This window comes from Octopus sinensis, linkage group LG11 (assembly GCF_006345805.1).
Source record: "Octopus sinensis linkage group LG11, ASM634580v1, whole genome shotgun sequence".
NCBI classification, from domain to species: domain Eukaryota; kingdom Metazoa; phylum Mollusca; class Cephalopoda; order Octopoda; family Octopodidae; genus Octopus; species Octopus sinensis.
In genome coordinates, this window is record NC_043007.1 from 46,985,916 (window position 1) to 46,994,111 (window position 8,196).

At 35.7% G+C, this 8,196-nt stretch overlaps 1 long non-coding RNA gene across 1 annotated transcript in view; it reads right to left on the bottom strand.

The window, feature by feature from the left end:
- The window catches only part of LOC118765270, a 15,038-nt gene extending 7,117 nt beyond the window's left edge, over positions 1–7,921 (bottom strand). Inside the window, exon 1 of the long non-coding RNA XR_005001109.1 lies at positions 7,841–7,921. This is a non-coding gene — a long non-coding RNA (uncharacterized LOC118765270). The remainder of the gene's footprint in view (positions 1–7,840) is intronic.
- Between the last annotated feature and the right edge of the window lie 275 nt (positions 7,922–8,196).

Consider the following 8,196-nt stretch of genomic DNA (forward strand, 5'->3'; position numbering starts at 1 on the left):
TGAGTGTTTATGTTTGTGTATGCGTATGTGTGGGTGTATAAATGTTTGTATACGTTTGTATATGTAAATTTTTGTATGTATTTATACACACGTATAATACCTCCTGTATTTTTGTGCGCTCGTCTGTGTCTCTGTGTGTGCATGTCTGTTAAAATCTCTGTATTTACATTTCTTCTATGCCAGTAAGAATTGCTGTACGAATTGTATGTAATGCTTTACAGATTCAAACGCAATGCAACAGAAATGTACCAGTAATATAATCAGGTTGTATAAATCAAGAATAACTCGTACTATTTGCAAGTTGCAAAAAAACGCCAACGTCTTGTTTAAGAATTAGATCAATATTGTTCAGATTCTGATATTTTGTTTTGATAGATTTATGATATACCGAGAGAGATTTATTCCCTGCCAATAGCGATTAACTCTGGTTCGCTGATTGCTTGCTAGAGGAATAATTCTCAGCATCAATCAATGACATTCGCGTTACTAAGTACACTGATTTCATTCTATATCTGACGAAATATTAGAAATGGAAATATAGTATTCATGTCTTTGCTGTAATGCCACTGTTGTTTCGCTGTCATTGATTTGTCAGTTTCGGGACTCGACTGTCTCATTTTGCTAAATACTTACATTGTTTCACCAACCTCCTTCATGAACGATTAACCTTCCTTTGTTGTGTTATATAGTTATATATGCGTAGGTTGTCTGTATAAGCGTGAAAGGCCTTACAACTGTTCAGTAAGTTGATTGATTTACAATAGAAGCAATAAAATGGCCGACCTTGAATATGAAAGCCATTTATTCAAATGAATAGACATATACCTATAAGTCTTTTCTGTGGTACTTCTGACATTCCCTTTCATGAGGTGTTATCATCTTTCGAGTCTTCTTTGTTCTCATGTATGTTATGTAATGATTGCACTCACCTCTGCCAGTCATTGCGTGTATGCCTGTCTTCTTGTTTGCCTATCATTCATTCTATCGTATTTTGCCTATATTAACTACCGAATTTTCTATTTACGCTTTCTAGAATCTATTTATATTCATACTCATGTATTTTGTTACTGGATGCATAGGTGTTGAAATACTAAATTATTATTTCTTCGTTCAAATGTTACTGCATTATTTCGCTATGTTCTCCATACAGCAAAGTAGACTTCATGACTGACATAAATAAATAGTTGCTTTCGTTTTAATGTAAAATGTATGTACTGTCCTGATATTACGTTGTTACTTAGGCGGTGGATTGATAGACTCGGTACAGAGTCGGAATAAATTATCTGCAGGATTTCTTTACATTCTGAGTTCGAAGGTTGTCGTGGTCAAGGTTGTTTTAACAGTATTTCTGGGTCGATGAAGAAATATGGCAACTATGCACTGAGGTAGATGGCATCGACTACTATTCACATTTATTGTTTGCATTCTGGTATTGTGTTGATTTGTAGTATTGGCTGTATTGTGCCACAGTTAACATGTCACGAATTCATGCCATCTGTTACATGCGTGCATATTATTTATATGTGGTTATTTAAATATTTATGCCTAATTGAGAATATATTTTTTCACATGTAGTGCTATATTTACTTGTATTAGCTATGATGGTACAGACACTATATTCAACATGTGACGCACTTGATAATAATTCAACGACTTAGAAGTAATGGTAGCATTTCAATCATGGGGAGGACAGAAAGGACATACTTTTGATTTCTTATACTCTAAAACATATAGAATATTACTTTGCTAATAAAATATAGATTTTTAACACGTAAAAAAAATCAGCATTCAGTGATTTTTTACCATATGTATGATCGATAAACTGAAACTATTATGTAGGTTTGAAGAACCTGTGCATTACTATTCAGTATTCGGCCAATGGTGTTTACTACAATTCTCACAAGCCCGACAGAATCCAATCCAAATCAAAATTACACCCTATGTGATACTAAGATACTGGATGATATCTTAGATACGACACAGTGAATCAGCAAAAAGAGATATGGGACTGGCTGGACTCTCTTTGTCCAGTGTACAAAGGCTGACATCGAGATAAACAGGAAAAAAATGTAGTGCAACTAGAACTGCACAAAGATAAGAAGAAGAAATACTGTCAATACTTATAGCATTAACCATTTCATATATGAGTCGTAATATCAAATCCTTACAAAATAAATAGACAGAAACGTGTGTAACGGAAGGAAATATTTCACTTTCATTTTTTGGTCATTCCGAAAAGACGTTCTCACGTATTGTGAATGAAAAGGATTACTTCAAGAACATTTTTTAATATTTGCATTAGTCGAGCACAGGTTAATAGTTTAGACGATATTTGTCCAATTCTTTTATTCTCATTACACCAATGCATACGACAAAACCTCTAACAAACTACTGAAAGGTGTGAGTTTTGTCGAATACTTTACAGCTTTATTTCGAATTCTCCAGCAATAAAACATCATGAATGAATAAAAATCGTTATTACATCGAATATGAAAACAACACAAGTCATTAATAAATTAAGGAGAATTTATGTTCACGAAAAAAGAAAACGTTATTAGATGGTCGTAATAGGGATGGAAGAAAATATGATACAAACTTTGTAAGTAGGAATATTAATATGTATATATATATATATGTGTGTGTGTGTGTGTGTGTGTGTGTGTGTGTATGTATGTGTGTGTGCGTGTGTGTGTGTATACATATGTATATGTATATATATGCGTACACACACTTGTACTCTGTTACTCTTGTATTTGTGCCAGTCGTTTGACTGCAGCAAAGCTGGACAACTCCAGGACTTATTCTTTGTAAGCCTGGCACTTATTCTATCTTCTCTTTTGCTGAACTGCAAAGTTACGGGGACATAAACACAACAACATCGGTTGTCAAAATATAACGTGGGAAAAACACAGGCACAAAGACACACACATAAATACATACATATTCATATACGACGGGTTCCTTTCAATTACTCTCTACCAAATGCACTTACAAGTCTTTGTTCTGCCTCACAGAAAATATTACCGTGAATCACACCTGTGGTCCACAATGGGGCAAGTCTAAGTCCGGCGTTCTGTACTATTGGTCAGATACAATTTGAATCGAGGTCACCCGAATCCTTTATCTTTTCTTGTTTGCTACGTCATCTATTTGCTATATCATGCTTTGTATTCAAAAATAAACTATAAATGTTGTGCAATCGATGTGTTTGTTAATCTGAGATTTTCTCCATTTTCTGATTATTTGTATTTATCTCCTGAGAAAGTCTTGTTTATCCTGTTGTTATTTGCACATTCCCGGCGACTCGTTGTGGCCTTGAGCAAGACACTTTATTTCACCTGGCTACAGTCCACTCAGTAGGTAAAAATTAGAAGTACCTGCATTTCAAAGGGCCAACCTTGACACACTCTGTGTCACGCTGATCCCTATGAGAACTATGTTTAGGGTACACGTGTCTGTGGAATTCTCAGCCACTTGCATGCTAATTTTGTGAGCAAGCTGTTCCGTTGATCGTATCAGCCGGGATCTTCGTCCTGGTAACCGACAGAGTGTTCCTATAGATATATATATATATATATATATACTCACGCACATGCATGTGTGTGTGTGTGTATGTGTGTGTTCTTACTTACTGATGACACTACCAAAATAGCCCGTACTGATCGGTGTTCTGGGCGATTACAGTCTCTCTCGGCATATATGTATACAATTATGTGCTTTAACTACAGCATTAGAGCAATTTAGCTTTTATTTCTAGCCATGTAGGTATTCTAAAATCCTTAGTCGCATTTAGTGATAGTATATGGCATTCCTTTGCGGTAACATTTTATTGTACACACATTACCAATTCGCTAAATCATCCTTAAATTTTGATGGTGAATACATATATATAGTAGCATACCCGTGTCTCCAAAAATGCCGTACAGCATCACCCAACGACGCCAATCAGCAGAATGATGCCTGAGGTTCGCATGAATTGGCTTCTAACGACAAAAGACTGAACTAAAACGTGTCTCACAGATCGTTTCCTGTTGATTTTCGTTAGCCCTTCATATATATATATATATATATATATATATATATATATATATATATTATATAAAAGGGCTTAGTAAAATAAATTACTTTGCCGCATACTGAACTCATTAGAAATAGCAGCTAAAAAACTTTTTAAAGCTATTTCTAATACTTAAAGAAAATCTCTCTCATATATAGTGTTTGCTTAATTCAACTCACAAACTTTTGTGAGTTGAATTAAGCAAACACTATATATGAGAGAGATTTTCTTTAAGTATTAGAAATAGCTTTAAAAAAGTTTTTTAGCTGCTATTTCTAATGAGTTCAGTATGCGGCAAAGTAATTTATTTTACTAAGCCCTTTTATATAATGTAATAATTTGAATTCGCCTTGAATGGTCCCTTTGCATACTGAACACTTGGTGAAATTGATTAATAATTAATTAATTTTGCCCTCAATTGTTGAAATTATATATATATATATATATATATATATATATATATATATATATATATGCGTGTGTGTGTATATATAGGCTTGACCAAAATTCACCCCTTAGTAAATCAATGTTCCATATATAATATTAATATACAATTTTATTTATTAATTAGCATTATGAATGTTTAATAATTAAATGCTGTAAGTTAAGTTCATCGTTTTTCTTTTCAACATTTGTCTATTTATTAGTGAAATCTCATATAAAATATTTTTTTGTTTTAATCTTGCAATTAAATGGTTTTTATAGTCTGTCAGGTAAAATGTGACCAACCATGTATACATACCTACATACATACATACATATATACATACACATATATATGCTCCATTAATATACCTTCAGACAGCACTCGCTTTAGTGAATTTCAAACCTTATAACATGTTGTTGCTGTTGTTGAACTGAATGCTAGTCTCTATTGAAAACTCATTTGATAAACGGTGGTCCAGTCATGACCAGCGCATTCACATTTGTAAATTGGAAGGATTAAATTGGTCAATATGTCCTTATTTTGTAAAGTGATTTGTGCAGGTATGGTAACAATTTGTGATATTCTATTGTTGTTGTTGTTGTTCTTCTTCTTCTTCTTCTTGTTAATGTGGTTGTTTTTACATGTATATTGTCACTGGAAGAATGGACAGGAGACACTTTGTCGCTACTGTTGCGCCATCTGCGGGGAATGCAAAAGAAATGCCCGCATTTTTCTCTCTAAAAAGGATAAAACTTATGCGCCGGAAAACATCGAAAGTGGATGACCATAGCTCTAACGACTTTGTTCAAATTCTCCCTAGGTAGGGAGGATCTCCGTTTAAGGAAAGATATAAACAACTACTGGAGCAAGAGGGAATGTTGAGTATCTAAATGAAGGCATTTAGTCCTATACTTGAATAATTTATGATTCCACATATTTTCATGTTGGTAGATGGTAATGTTTAATAATCCATTTAAACACAGTAAAGCTCTACGTTTTGACGCTTTTCTTCGGGTTGTTATGATGCCAGTCCTTAGGATCCCGAGTGTGACCACTGCGTGAAACTAAAAGAGGGAAACAGAATGATGATGATGAGGAGGAGGAGGAGGAGGAAGGGGAGGAGGAGGAGGGTGGTGATATCGACGATCTCGATGATCAACTTAATAAATTTCAACGACATACAATTCTAACACTTGATGAAAATGAGAAATGTAAAAAAAAAATAAAATCCGTTTCGCTGATATGGACATCCTGAGAAGCAACAATTATAGTTATTTGTTTATTTATTTATTTTATGTCTCGGTTAATGTCTGGCTGATAAAAATGTCTTTACGTGTTCGGAAATACTATTTTTGTTCTTCTTTAAATAGATTGATTACTAAGTGTGAAAAGTCATTCAATCTCAGATCATTTGACGAGATTTCAGAAATATATTTATATCACTTATCACATATTCTACAGTCCTAACTAATAAAGTAAAAACAGCATAAAAATATGTAATACGACTTAAATAAATGGATGGAAATGGAAAGGGAAATAAGTGATATAGATCTAATGACTTACAATAAAATCAATGTTTTTAATTTATATCGAGACGTCTCGCTTATAATCCTAACACGTCCGTGTCTGTTTCGAAAGTACATCCTTAATTCTAGACTCGGGATTTATAGGATGTTGCTATAATTGAAGAGATTAGATATCGAAAATAGGAAAAGAACTTAAGCATTTTTTTTCAATTTACTAGTTATTTTCCTCCGTGTTTATATAGAATACATATTATGTATATGTATGCATATGTGTATACGTATATTTGTGAGAGCGTGTATACAGCGAAAGATAGATAAAAATATTCATACGGGAACGAATGAATAGACGTGTGAGTGAGCGTGTCTGTATTTTTATATATATGGTGGCTGTCCCTCGTTATCGAGTATGGACATTGCCCGAAGCTTAATCAATACTGTTATCGTGCAAATGCCTGTGCAACAAGATTTTTTTAAAAGTGAGGAAAGGCTGTGCACAGTGAATCCCACTCACTAAGCAACATCAGCCATAATCTGAAAAGAAGAACAAGTCAACATCATCGGTAACCACTGAGCCGTAGGCTTTATGTCGGAGTTATCCCAGTTACCTGAGTTACCTTCTCCTAGAAGGATGCCCTAACAAAGGCTATGAGTCCTTCACTCACAATGGTTTAACCGCGCGATCGGGTATTCAGTCCGATTATTTCTATGTCCCTGCGATACAGCCTTAAGACATTTATTGGATGGCCGTTGACTCTCAAGAGTTCCTCCGCCCTTTGACGGGTTTTGTTTTTCATCTCGCAGGGTGTCCAATAAACACCCTCCTCACCAAGCAAGCTTGGTGTGGTTGCCGGTTTAGTTGCCGACGACCCGACCATGCAACAGGTTGTACTAGGTTACATGTTACCAGTAGCACTCGAAAGTGACCTGACATATATATATATATATATATATATATATATATACATACATACATATATACATACATACAAACACACACACACACACACACACATATATATATATATTATATATATATATATATATATATAATCCGAATTCTATAGTATTAAGTATCCATGATGCTGGTCTTATCAATCGGTTTCGCGCAAATGGAGTGTTAGGTAACATTTCAATTATATAATTACACGCATAACTGGTTGCCGATATGGAAGGGAATATGGTGACTGCTCTCTATTGTCGAAGGTGGATTAGCACAAACCGTCAGCGGCTGCTATGAAAAAAAGTGGTGAAACGGAATATGGGCCTGAGGATTGGGCTAGGAGTTATGTTCCTTGGTTGGGTATGTTGGAAAGCCGGCAAGAGTTATCTTGAAATGCGGAAGGTGTTTATTATTAATGTGGCGTCCCTGCGGGCATGGAGTGTGTAGTATGTGTAGCGGTGTCATGTGAATAATTTTTTTGCGTGAATAGCTATATACAGCTCTGTTCGTTGGACTGTTTCCTTTCTGCAAAAGATAAAGTTGTGGGATCTTTATATTAGCTACGATCTGTAATGTGTAATGTGTGTGACGGGGTTTGTGTATAGGTGGGGGTACAGTTTGCGTGCGGGGGTTTGTGTTGGGGTGATTGAGATAGTTACATTCGAGATGTCAAACTTATAAGGGTGTGCGTGTGTGTACAGGGGTGCATTGGTGTTTGTCTTCTTCAAACTCTCTTCGCCGGGCCCAACGCCATTGGTGGAACTCGTTTTCGTAAGGCCCACGCAGGGAGCCTGTAGTTGGAGTCATGGTGGGGCGTACAGATATGATAAAATGTATTTCCATTCATTCAGGCCAGGATTATCCACCTCACTCCTGTTGTTCAGGTAAACATCCAGGTGTTGGGTACCTTTTAAAATCGCTCTCTCCTCAGCCAGGAGTAATCTGCCCTTCCTGCTGTTATTGAAATACGGCTTGTATTATTCTACAATTTTCCTCCTTATGTTGTACTCCGTGGCGCTTTCTTTCAGTGTCCAGACGTGCCTGTCTAGGGTTTAATGCGCTGCGTCTCCCTGGGATGTTGAATGAGGTTTTTTGTTGTTAAAGTTCGTGCTGAAGAGGCCTTCCGTTTCCCCCACATATTCCCGCACGCTCGGCTGTCCATTGGTTCCTGTTGCTGTTACTACTGCCTTGTAAACAACTAATTCCCTATTGCATTGGCCGTTTAGTAGAGAAGTTGTGTTACTTC